Genomic DNA, 14,136 nt, shown 5'->3' with positions numbered 1-14,136 from the left:
GGTCCCAGCTCTTTGCAGGTCTGTGAAACTTTTCAGTTTCTGGATATTGTGGAATGTAAGAATCACGAAGTTTATGCTGGGATTTCAATGCCAAGTCAGATAAGTGAAGATGCAAAGTAAACACACCCTTTATTCTGCTCCCAAAAGGTGCCCTTTATTTCCCACAACAATCATCAGTGTGACCTCTCAGCACGAACTTACCAATTTGTATAAGTGTTCCAGTTTAGTAATGCCAATCACTGCTATTGCCAGGAGCCAAAGGGAGATTAAAACGTAACGATTTTTTTCGACTTTCAGTTCAAATTATGAGGTTTCTGGGGAATTGCAATGAGTTTACAAGCTGCTCATGTGGTGACAAGGATGAGGAGGGGTTGGGAGTATTCTACATTGAAAGCATTACTCTAAACAGTAATGATTCCTTTCAAGTCAAACCGTCTGTGCATACAGATGAACTGACTTCTTTCTGTGGCTGAACCTCTCTGTTCGAGCATAGCTTAAATGTTCAATGGTAAGGTTCAACACTTTATAAAGAGCCACAACAGGTTAAATAGTACGTTTTTGTTTTGCAAAAAACAGCACCAACTTTCAGACTTAATGTATCTACCAACGTGAACAAATGATTCAAAGCTGTGACTCTACAGACAAGTGGCTAAAGTGGTGGCTTTGTAAAAAATATTTTCAGATATCGACCAACAACAGAAAGAAAGAATCTCGAGAACAGCTACACAACACAAAGAGAAATAACAAGAAACAAAAACAGAAGTCGCTGGGAACACTCAGGAGGTCAGGCAGCATCTATGGAGAGAGGAAAGTGAGTCAATGTTTCAGAACAGACGAAGGGTCGTGGACCCGAAACGTTGCCTCACTTTTCTTTCTCCATAGATGCTGCCTGACCTGCTGAGTGTTCCCAGTGACTTCTGTTTTTGTTTCAGATTTCCAGCATCTGCAGTACTTTGTGTTTTGAGAAATAACAAGAGGTTGTTGGGTAGCCAGTCAGCACTGAAAAGATGAAATGAAGATCTGTTGGGTTTTCAAGACCTGATACTTTGGGGAGAAGCAATTGGGTGATTTAATGAATTTTGGATCAAAGATAGCATTGGGAATTATGTAATGTGTTTTATTTGAGTTTGCTTTCTGAACAAAAAAATACATATTGCGAGCTAATTACGTAAGTTAAACATCACTGCATCTTCAACACCTCTTGGGTAGCATTGTGTAACACACTGAAACACCAACACACTGCACCATTGCACTAGTGCGAAAATGTGGCATTCACAAATGAGACATTACTGCCCTAATTGGAATTACTATCACAGCTACCATTTTGCTTTCGGGACAAAAGTCAAACCAAAGATCGGAAAACAAGATGCCAGTCACTAAAACAGCCTTCGACCTTGCATTTTAGCGTGTTGGAATTAATCTGCTTTGTTTCATTGTTTATGGTTGAACGAACCATTAACCATCAATCTAATAATAATAATAATTGCATTTGATGTAGCGCCTTATCATGTTGTTGAGTCGTCTCAAAGTGCTTCACAAGATTCCCACCTAGGAATCGAATCAGAATTCTCTCACTTGCAATGTGAGCTCGCTAACCTCTATGCTACCGGGACTCCAATGTTACCAGCAAAGCCATCCAATCTGGTTAAAAATAAAATAGGCAGGATTTTCCTTGAATCAACTTGAAAGTTAAAAAGATATCCTCGCAGTACCTTCGCAGTCAAGACAGAACAGGTTAAGAAGCGCCTGTCTTCGAATGCCAGCTGAAAAAAATAAAGTGCATCCTGAAGCCAAAGTACAGTACAGTGTTATGGATTCCAGTGTTATGGATGAAATGATCCTATTTTCCACCTTTAACACATAATGGATTCTTTAACTTTATGCTGATAAAAAAATGTTACAGCTGAAGTACTTGCGTTGCATTCTATAAAAAGTATTACAGACAGGGAAAAAAATATTACCAATAAAAGTCAGTCTGATTTTAATCTTCAGGTTGTGTCTTGCTTTTGAATCCAAGTCATTTGCATGTAGACCTCAGTGGACCTTGGATAAGAAAGAAAAAAACGATTCCAACAATGATCTTTTGTATTTTCCCCCTCTGTAAAAAAACACTGACTCAGCTCCAGGCATTTGTGAAAGCCCTGACGGTAAAGACAGCCTCTTGTAGTGCCAGCCGCTCTGCAGGGCATTGGGGAAAAAAAACTAGCCTGAAACTTAAAAAAGTGAAACTATTCATAATTAAATTGCAAAGTATTTCAATGACTGCAGCTGTTCAGACGAAAGTCCCATTTTTCAACTTATTTGGAGATTTCAGCAGCAAACCACTCGGAATCACTAAATGATCAGGGCCAAAATGTAAAATAAAAAGCATCTAAAACAAGTTCCTTGCATTTTAGTTTTACATCAAGATTACTTCCACTTGTGTTAAAAAAAATTGCAATCGCAAAAGTTATATTTAGTAAAATGGATTTTACAATGGTTCTAAATTACAGCAAAATTCTTAGGCCTTCCGATAACCATCAGTTCACCTTAAATAGGAAAGTTGCCCAAGATTGCTTTTATGCCATTATATTAAGTGCCAACACCACACTCTGGTCTCAGTATTTCAAATCTGTGCAGAGAACCTAGTGATGCAGCCAAGTTGTACTGCATCCTCTCTATATATCATTTTATTCAATAACTGAAATTGTACAATCCCTATCTTCTTTTACACGACTCTGGAAATATATTCAGCCACAACAACAAATTCCTGCGTTTTATTTGTTTCAGTACAATTTTAAAAATACAACTTCCTCTCTATTGTTTAGCCAATACAGTGACATTTTTATTCCATTAATGTGGTTGCCTTTGCATAGATATGTAGCACTTTCTCATTAAAACTTGCTTGTTGTGTTCAGTGATATTCATCCCCAAACCACAACAGATGAATCAGTTGGGGCACAGTTCTGGGTTTCATGGTGTATTCTGTTCTTCTCCAGTCTATACGGGCTGAAATTCTGTGTGGTACATTAATAACATAAAATAAGATGGTTGTCGTAATTTGTGGAGTCAAGAGAAAAATGGACGTTTATTATACACCCAAAATTCCTGTGATTTTTAGCACTGTTGTGGGGAGAGCCCAGAAATACTTCAGAGAAGTAGCTCCACGCAGGAAGTATGAACGTGCAAAATGAACTAAATGACTAAAGGCAGAAAATAGTTTTTTTTAAAAATCAACATGAATGGAAATCAAAAATATATTTGTATTTTTCATATCCTCAGCCAACGACATTGCCCCTCACACGACCACTCACCCCAGGAACAGGTTGTGCGAGAGCCACAGCTGGAAGTAAAGGTAACATCGACCGGCATCTAACCTTGAACAACAGATCCTTCCTTTGCCCATACTGGCCAATGCTGTCAGCGGGTCCACACAGGCTGTCAGAAATGAATGTCATCATGACCAACAATGCCAGGGACCAATTTATTCAAGTGCTGTACAGCTACTGGAAGTTTGCTCCCAATAGATCCCTCCGTTTGCCTGGTATTTTAATGAGACAAAAAGAAAAATACATAGAAATTGCTCCTTCGTTTGACCATTCTGTTCCAGAATTCAAACACAGGAATCATGCTGAGCTGCAAGCAGTAAAGTGAAACTATGTCACTTGGCAGAGTCTATTCACCTGATTTATAAACTATTGCTGTATCCTTTCCTTGTATTATTTACTTTACAGTATATTTCTGTTTTGAGATCTCTCGAAGACATGATAAGGCGCTATACCAAATACAAGGATTATTATTATTATTACTCCTGGCATCCCCCCTCCCCCCATAACAAGCTGATGGTATGTTACAGCATCTGCCTCAGGTTTCTTTCCGGCATTTTCCTAAAGAAGCACCTACAATGATTTTGCCAGCTTACAAACCAACGCAGTTTCACTTTAAAAAAAAGTTTTAGTAATAATATAATAATAATAATCCTTGCATTTGATATAGCATTCTTCACGTCTTCTAGACGTCTCAAAGCGCTTCACAGAATATACGGTAAAGTGAATTGACTGCATATTATGTTTAAATCAATTTGTAGCAAAGATCCAGATTTGCAGCCTCATACACACAAGCCAACAGAAAGCAACTCTGCCGCTATTACTTACTACATCTGGTAAAAGCTATACAGCTCAAGTCCTAATGTGGCAGAAAGTTTAGATAAACAGTTTCCCATATTTAAGAATTCTTGAATCTCATAAGTAAAATAATGTTCTGAATGGACACAGCAGTCACTGCAAATGCTCACCAACTGCTCAATAAATCTTACTGGTTTACCATGAGAGAGTTAAAGAATGAAAACACATCACAAACTTTCAAGCTTTGAATGTTTTACCAAATTTGTCTCAGTTCAGCAGATGAAGTATAAATGATGATAAAATGCACTAAGACCCCAGAGGGATCTCAGTCTCCTGAAATAATGCCTTTCATAGCTTTTGGCAAGAACCCATGGTGGCGTTTATTCAGCTTGAATTAACTAATGGATCCCAGCAAACTTCCAAAATATAACAAACTCTCACATTACATACAGTACCTATCGATTAAAGGGTTTAGGTTTATACTGGAATGTTTGAAACTGTATGAAACAACCCATGCCAATAAAAAGCACTGGTACTAAAGCAGAATGCTTAACACAATGTTGTTTCTGGTCACAAATAAATCCAGTCCCAGCTTTTCAGTCAAAACACTCCTCCCTGAGATCATTCATAACTATCACAGTAATTTCCTTGGCTGATTGATTCGAGATGCCTTACAAAGAAAGAGAAACAGAGTTGTGGACCTACGCCTCTTTAACCGATATAAATCAAAATGCAAGAGATCATTTTGCGTCGTTAGAAAACGATTGCTAGCTAGATTGGCAAGTGACCATTTTTATTTACCTGTACTTTTTGTGAAATTACTCATATGCGTTGTATAAGAACAAGGCGGTTTACAATCACTCAATCAGATTCTTAGCCCAAATATTCAAACTATCAATTGCAGCACACTATTTAGAGCTGCAATTCTTGGAGTACTCAAATCTTGACAGCCTTTTGAGTACTCTCATTAATATTAAAAATTCTTACAGATTCTCCATTTTCAGCAAGACATCCCAGCATCATAATTTTCATTCACTGAAACCCCTGAGCTCACTTTGAGATTAAAACAAAATTCTCTTGGTAAAAAGTGTATAAACAATACTTTTATCTAATTCCCTAATGGGGAATTATCTAATGCTAACATTACTTTTGTTTTCCCTTCTGTGCCGTCTGCTTTCTTTTATCATGTTAAATTGCAGCTCTCCGAAAAAGTACGCCCTCTTTAAGATTTTTCCTATTGCACTCTTCAATTCACTTAGGATTCAAGACCATTGTCACAAAGAAAAGTAAAGGGAAAAACCTAAAGAAGAAGAAATGGTTAGAAAAGGTTCATTTCACATTTCTTCCACACCTGTATAGCAAATGTCTCCAAGGCTTTCATTAAACTCTCACCATGTATTCTTGCAGATGTGTCAGTTGTGTTCAATTCAGAAGGAGAGAACAAAGAAAATATCAAGTGCTCAAGTCTTAAAGCTATCCAGCTACATGCTCTATCAGGAAACAAAAGTGGGTGGGCGGGTGGGGGGGTGTCATTGGATAGTGAATGGGACAGTTCCGTTAGCAAGAGAGAACCCCATAACAAAGAATCTCTTTCATGTCAAATGCTCTGCCTAGGTTATAAAGTTGTTCTTTATAAAAACTCGTCAAGCCAACAATTGACAGATACAGAAAGGACCAAATATTAGAGCAACACCAAGTGGCTAACGTGTGTACAGCACTCCAAAATGGTGGTGACCTGCAACCTTCTTTTTTTCCCTAATTGTAATTTGTCAACTTTGGCTTCAGATATTGCAATCTGGATGAAGTCAAAGCAGTCCCACCCAATCATACCCCTCCCACACCACCACCACCTACAACCATTGACTCACACTACAGCTCAAAAATATAATAATCCTTGGATTTAATATAGTGTTCCTAAGATATCCCAAAGGGCTTCACATGATTTATTGCGAAGTGTAGTTACTATTTTGTAGGTGAATATGGGAGATACTTTTTGGACACAGCAATGTTCCACAAACCGTCATGAATCAAGTACCTAATATTATATGGGGAATTGTTGGCCACGACTCCAGGAAAAACTCTCTTCTCTTTTTGAATAGTGCCTGCTTGTCGGCCTCCCCAACTCCTCCCTCCATAGGCTGCAGATCATGCAGAACCCTGCAGCCCGTGCCCTCTCCCGCACCAGGCTCCGTGACCCTATGACCCACATCATCGCATGAGTCCACTGGATCTCCCATCACGCAGAGGATACAGTTCAAGATCCCGGTCCTCACTTTTAAAGCCCTCCATAGCCTTGCCCTACATCTCCTAACCCTCTACCAACCTGCCCACTCCCTCCGCTCAGTGGGCTCTGGCCTGCTTCACGTCCCCTGCCTCGCCCGCCCCACCATTGTCAGTGGGGCCTGCAGCCACTCTGCCCCCACCCTCTGGAACTCCATCCCGCAGTCCCTCTGCCTGGCCCCCTCCCTGGCCTCCTTCAAGACCCGTCTCAAAACCCTCTTCCACCGTGCCTTTGGTCACCCACTTTCCCGCTTGCCCTCCACCCTCCCCAATCCCGACACTCAGCTCAGGTCCGAAACACTGATTGTCCAGCGCCTTGGGGCGTCCTCCCGACATGAAAGGCGGTATACAAATGTAATTTGTTGTTGTTGTTGACAAGGAATCTTTAACATCCACAACTGAACAGGCATACGGGACCTTCAATTAACATCTCATTCAAAGGACAGCACTTAAAGGACAGCCGAACCCCTCAATCACGCCCTTGTCCATTCCCGGATGGACTATTCCAATGCCCTCCTCGCTGGTCTCCCCAGCTCCACCGTACACCCTAATTCAAAACTCCGCCGCCTGGATACTCACCCACACAAAACTCTGTAGCCCCATCACACCAGTCCTTGCCAGGCTCCACTGGTTCCCAAATACCAAATACCGAACAGTTCGATTTCAAGATCTTCTCATGCGTTTTCAAATCCCTTCATGTCCTCATAACTCCCTACCAATCCAATTTGCTTAGCCCCCACTACCTCCGCTCTGGCTCCGATTGCCTGTTCGTCCCTCATCCCTCCACCATCGGTGGCTATGCCTTCAGTCACTACACCCGAAATTCTGGAACTCTCCCCCTCAATCCCTCCGCCCCACTTTCAAATCCCGCCTAAGGACCTTCCTTTTTGTTCATGCTTACAGTCACCGCTCCCCTCCGTCTCCCCCTGGCTCGGGGTCAGACTCTACCACTGCCAAACACTCCGGGATGCTGCACCGTGGAATAAATGCAAGTTGCTGTTGTAATGAAGTGCACCCCTGCCTTTGAGCTAGATTATGAGCTAAAAATCCAGACATGGGGTTTGAGATCACAACCTTCTGACTCAGAGGCAAGAGTGCTATTAACTGAGTCAGGCTGACATTGGTGAATGTGTGAAAAAACATTATTTTCACACATGTGAACTGTTCCCATTTTTGTTTGGATCCTTGCATCTATCTGGCTGATAGAATGCACTGACGCAGAATGTGCAGTAGAACTAACCTGAGACCAATTAAAATAGCTGCACAACAATTACAACTGGACCCCAAGGGTTCAACTTCCTCTGGCAAAGAGACAAATTAATTACTTTATTCAAGATTATGTTCAAAACGATACTCACAGAACATTCTTAAATTTTTTTTATTGCTTTTTCAATTCTGTGTCACCTCCACATTGAGTTGGATACCATTCTTCAACCGTTTACAGCCTTATTCTAATTGTGATTCATTCTGTTCCAATTTTATTTTATCATCTTTTTAGTTTTTTTTTAAATTGGATTTCTTGCTTTTTTTTTCCCTTCACTCACTTCCTTTTAGTTTTTGAATACTTGGCTCGCTTTGCCCTTAAATCTCACATTCAGGAGTCTATTTCGCTCTCTAACCTAGAAATATTTTTCAAGGACTCAATTTGCATGCTGCCCAGTAAAGATAATATTAAATGACCGTTAGGCGGTGAGAAAATCGCATTTTACTTTTCAATAAACTTCTGATACTGCAAACATGGTGCAATCACAGAATATTACAGCACCGAAGGAAGTCATTCGGCCCATCGTTCCTGTGCTGGCTCTTTGAAAAGGGATACCAACTAGTCCCACTCCTCCACTCTTACTCCATAATCAATTAACTACTTTTGAGCAGAGCATACAGGAGACTACACTTTTTTTAAACAAGAATGAATCAGCACATAAACGTTGATTTTTTGTCTATATAAATCAGTAAAAGCTGCAGGTATATTACTTCTCATGTTGCTTAGAGCAAGGATATCATTATTGATGACGCCGCTGTTTCTAGCATTCCAGTTCACTGTCAAAAGCAACTGATTAAAAATGATGGATTAACCCCTTGGCAAAATGGTAAAGCAATACATGTAATCGAATGCAGTGCTGATAATAAATCATGACGTAATCTTCCTGCTACAAAATGTTCCATTATGGATTATGAATGTTAGCCAAAGGTTGCTACGTTTGGTGACTGTGTGTGGGCCAATTTGTGCATAAGAATAAAATTGGCTTGTTAAATGTTAACTGAAAATGTCATCAGTACATGTGGTGGGTGATTCACAGGAAACTGTACGTCTCATGCGGCCATCATTAAATGTGAGACCAAAAGCACTGGAGTATTTTGGCTTGTTTTCATGTTTACAACCACTGAGGCCCAGGTCTTGCTAAATTTCTCCTTTTTTCTAAACTAAATATTGTATTGTTTCAATCCCCAGCCTTAAAATTAACTTGAACACATTCAATTTCTTCGTTTTTTTAATCTTCTAATCTAATAATAATCCCTCCAAAACAAAACAATAATAAATTGGTCATTTTCAATCCACGACTGTTTGTGGGACACTGCTGTGCGCAATTGGCTGCCGCGTTTCACCCACAAATATACAGTCAATTCACTTTATAGCATATTCTGTGAAGCGCTTTGAGACGTCTAGAAGACGCGTTAAGGCACTTTTTCAAATGCAAGGATTAGTAATATTAATATGTGCTTTTCTAACATATCACACTTTTGGGTTTGAGCTCTTAACAATACTGTATGTAGATCTGACAACTATTCCCAAGTCTTCAACTTCCAGAGTGAAACAATCTCTGGTGTGTTGCCAAATACTAACTGCAGTCCATCAATCAAAAAAGATGTGTGCACACACACACTCACACAAACACAGAAGCACACACAGAGGCACATACAGACGCACATACAGACGCACACACATACAAATTTAGATGACTCTGTGCTTATAATCCATCACTTACATATCAAACTGCTCCATTTGGCTTCAAAGAGTTGAGAATTCAAACTCAACTCAAACTTCTAATTTTTAAAACCAAACTCCTTCTTTAAACTGCCTTGAATGAAAACCATTGCAAATGTCCTTTGAATTTAGAACCACGTTATAAATCACCACCCTGCTTTGTTTCATTTAACACTATGAAGTTGGAAGTTGCTGAAAAGGTAATGAAATTCATTATGATGAACGTGAAGCAGCAGGCAAGGTGACAGATGGGCTTCATTTAAAAAAAATGTAGGAATATACTGCGTCAAAGAAAACATTTCTTGGTCGCACAGAGCTAGCAAAACACTGAACAGCCAAGAGGCATGCCAAATCACACTGAATAAACAGGACTCAGATTAGAGTGCTAAACCATGTCTAGCTGTTTACTATGGGAACAATATGGTTCTGAAATCAGCAGCAGAAATGAAGCCTACACAATTTGATTTTTGGTAGTGGGGTAAAGCATTGGTCTGGACATGGTGCATGCATAATATACAAAATTAAAAAACAATGCGAATATTAAATGTCTTGGATTTCAATTGTAATCACACTAAAATATATACACTTTTAACAACAGGATAGGCATACATTTTTCTCTATTGCGATTCAAAATAGAAAGTAAATAGTATAGGCACCTAGATTTTTCTGTTCAAATCCTTAAATAATCATGGACATCTTTAGTTAGATAAACAAGGGTTTTTCTAGGTATCACCAAGTCAGACAATTTATATCTCCAACATTCCTTTTAATCCTTGCTGCAGAACCTTGCACTTGCGCTGGCAGATTCTTGGTGGGCACACACACAAATAAAAAGGCTATTGTCCGAATGTTTCAGTTGCTGATTTAATCGGAAAAGAATTTAACAGACTAAGTTCAAGAGTGCTGGGAGATGGGTCGGCACTATTCCGTAATCACAAACAGTGAGAGAAGATTTGAACCTCAGTTCAATCAATATCCCTTTGCAGCTGGGGAAAAGGAGGTGCAATTAAAAGACAGAAATCATACTATGGACCTAGGAGCCTACATCAAATGAAATGCAAACATCCACAGCATGGTGTAGGAAACAACAACAACAACAACAACAACAACAACAAGATTCCATTTATAAAGCGCCTTTCACGTCAGGAGGACGTCCCAACGTGAGGGTATATCTTCACTCTTTCCGGTCTTGAACCATAATCATAATCTGAATGCCTACGAGTGCTATCTCAGGCATGTTCCATCTCTTGGGAAATGATGACCCTTAGATTGTTACCCATTCAGTGCTGACTCAAAACTGGACATGTGCAATAAGAAGATTATATCTACAATGGTATATAATTACCGTTTAAAGAGATGAGACCTGGTGCAGGAAGTTAATTGCAACCTATACGGTATTCTGAAGATGAAGATTTGACACCATTGAATTAAGAATCAAACTCAGGGGTTAAATATACCCCTTTTGAAGAACTAATGACAAAGTCACCAGACGCAGGTTACAATGGACTGCAAATTTTATGAGATACTGTAGCTATTTACATGTGTTTCAACTCAATGACCTGAGAAAACACGGCATGATAGGAAATACTGATTAAATAATAATACTTGCATTGGTATAGCACCTTATCACATCTTTGAGACGTCTCAAAGCGTTTCACAGAATATATTGTGAAGTGAACTGAATGTATATTTTGTGGGCGAAACGTGGATGCCAATTGCACACAGCGGTATCCCACAAACTGTTGTGGATTGAGTGACCAAATTATTATTATTATAATAATATTGAAAGCCATCAGTACAAATTGGTTCTTTTAAATAAAAGAAATACCAATGCATTAGCAAAAGATTAGTCTGAGAAATGTTCTTAGCAGGACACTCATTTCCACTCGCCATTAAGTCCAAATTGGTACAGACACCAAATTCCTCAAAGAACACTGAACAGTGACCTCCAAAAGCAATGAAGGCCATTCTGCAGTTTTCTTACCAATCATTTTGAGCACCTGCTGTGTGGTCTCTTTTGCATCACGAATGTTTATTTTAAACCAAGCTAATCCATGTAACCTATAACCTGTTTGCAGGATTCAAATTGTACATCTACTTTCTTATTCAGAGCCACAAATTCATAGAACCGAATGGATCAAAGAACTCTGACAGAACCTCACAACACATTTACATAACAGACAAAAGTATCCAGATGGTTGATTTGCATGGAAACGAATACGGCAATGTTAAATGATTTAGTAGGGTTGTAAAGAAATGTATCCTGACCCTTCCACACCTCAATGGCAGAAATGAATTAAAAACAGATCAGGAGATTAACCAAAAAAAATCATGTTTTCCACTAAATTGTCAAGGTGAAACAAAGGTAAATGATAATAAAACCACAGGTTGTAAGAGGATGTATGTAACACTACAGATGACTAAAATCTAAAGTCTGACTGTATTCCATAGGTAGTTCAATGGAAAATACACCTGAAAACACCGGCTGCATCATCCTTTTGGTCAATATGAAAAAGATAAACTCTTTCTGATGGAAAATTTTGCAAGGAAATACGTAGATTTCAGTTGATTGATTCTAATTGAACTTGTAGTCAGCAGGGCAGTTATAAAGCCACCACTTTAATGTTTTATATTCTCTATTCTGCTATGAATTAACGGTTTCTTTTAAGTTAAATTCTGTATAATTAAGAGCGCTGGAGACAACGATTGTCCTTTCCCTGAAGAAACTGCACCACTGACTGCAATCCATTATTGAAAAACAAGGTTGGGTAAAGCACCTTATAAATCCACTGTATACAAATCACCACACAAACCAGTCTCACACCTGACGTTTTAAGTAAAAACAACTACTACTTTGCTCCAGTTACTGAAGTGATGTATGCAGTAATTTATTGCTGAAAAGGTAGATTATATTTCATATCCAGTACTAAATGTTCTATTAAAGGTGCTTGTACAGCAAATTCTAACTGAAAAAAGCTTTACACGGTTTTCCATGACTCTTCAACCAAACTTTCTAAAAGATCCGCCCTAATAATTATGATAGATTGTAAAAGGCACATTTCTATGTATGCATTGTTTAAGAGCATAAAAGCTGCAATACCCAGTGAATGAAAACATGTGTGGAGTGAAAAGGTCACTTCTTTAACTTAAAATATTTGGGTGAGAATGAGTCATGGAGCTAGAGTTCCAGTAGTTATTTGTCAAATAAGAAACCCATTTCATTTTGGGACTATATTTGGCCCTTGGATTTTAATAATTCTCCCTGCGAGAATAAGCACATGACATAATCAAACGCCCCTCTGCCTACACAACTGTTCACAAAACAGCACCTAACCTGTAATAAACCAGATTTTCTACCCATGGTGCTCATCTTACCAACCTCAAATGGGAGAATGAATCTATCAGGACCAGACACAGTACTTCTCTAATTCCAAGTCCAATGCTCAAGCAGCTAAGCTACACAGGTGGCATAAACAAGATTACAAAAAAATGGTCATTCCTTTACTTAATGGCTGTTTGTGGGACACTGCTGTGCACAAATTAGCCTCTGTGTTTTTGCCTACACGTACAAAGTCACTACACTACACTTCACTTCAATAAAATCCTGTTGAGATATTGTCAACATGAGAAGGCTATGTTAAATGCAAGGATTATTACTATTATTAATTAGTATTATAAACACACGGTTGGGGTAATCTACTTTTGCTCAAGATGCTGCCTGCAACTCACTCTGTAACACATACAAGAGGACACATCACCAAAGCTTACTCATGGAAACACCTCTCATAAATGTTATGTTCCTGCAACACAACAAATGTATAACTGAACTATTTAAAGAATGGTTGTATTTACTCCACCAATTACAAATTATGATTTTTAAAGATGATTTGGAGTGTTAATTCTCTAAATTGTTCCATCGGGCCATTCTACCACGCCACCTTAGTCTGAAATGGCTATTCCTCCAAATCAATAACTCTAAGAACATCTTTGATAAATTGTGACCAGACCTTTGGTATTGACCACCATTACCTTAACTTCAGAAATGAATCAAACCTTATCAATAGATTTCCATGAGCAAAGTTTCTCCGACACCATCAGCATCCAAGGCCGCACTCTCCACCTCTCAAAGCCAGTCAGGAACCTCGGCGTTTTGTTCGACCCTGAGCTGTCCTTTCTCCCTCACATCCGCACCACAACTGGCACCGCCTTCCATCACCTCCAGAACATCGCCAGACTACGGCACTACCTCACCCCTCACGCTGCTGAAACCCTGGTTCACGCCTTTGTCACCTCAAGGCTGGACTACGGGAACTCTCTCCTCGCCGGCCTTCTCGCCACCTCCCTCCACACTGCCGGTCATTCAGAACTCTGCAGCTCGTGTACTGTCCCGCACCAGACACCGTGACCACATCACTCCCACCCTCGCTCGCCTCCACTGGCTCCCCATCCCCCAGAGGATTGATTTCAAGATCCTCATCCTCACCTACAAGGCCATTCACGGCCTTGCTTCCTCCTACCTCTCCAACCTACTACCCCCCTACCTACCTGCCCGTACCCTCCGTTCCTCTGGCTCCGGTCTGCTCCACGTCCCCCGCCCCAACCGCCCTACCATTGGTGGTCGGGCTTTCAGCCTCTCAGCCCCGAGGCTCTGGAACTCCATCCCCCAGTGCCTTCGCCACTTCCTCCATCTCCTCCTTCAAGGCCGGTCTCAAAACCTTTCTCTTTGACCGTGCCTTCAGCTCCCCTCTCGACTCTCTTCCCCCTCCT

The 14,136-nt window shown here is 40.0% G+C and overlaps 1 protein-coding gene across 1 annotated transcript in view; it reads right to left on the bottom strand.

Moving 5' to 3' along the window:
* si:dkeyp-72a4.1 (uncharacterized protein LOC100148058 homolog) overlaps nucleotides 1-14,136 on the bottom strand; it is a 148,104-nt gene that overhangs the window by 92,343 nt on the left and 41,625 nt on the right. The window lies entirely within an intron of this gene.

The sequence above is a fragment of the Callorhinchus milii genome, unplaced genomic scaffold (assembly GCF_018977255.1).
Source record: "Callorhinchus milii isolate IMCB2004 unplaced genomic scaffold, IMCB_Cmil_1.0 Scaffold8, whole genome shotgun sequence".
Lineage (NCBI taxonomy): Eukaryota > Metazoa > Chordata > Chondrichthyes > Chimaeriformes > Callorhinchidae > Callorhinchus > Callorhinchus milii.
Note: the sequence above shows the minus strand (reverse complement) of the source record. Positions and strands in the feature narration are given on the sequence as shown.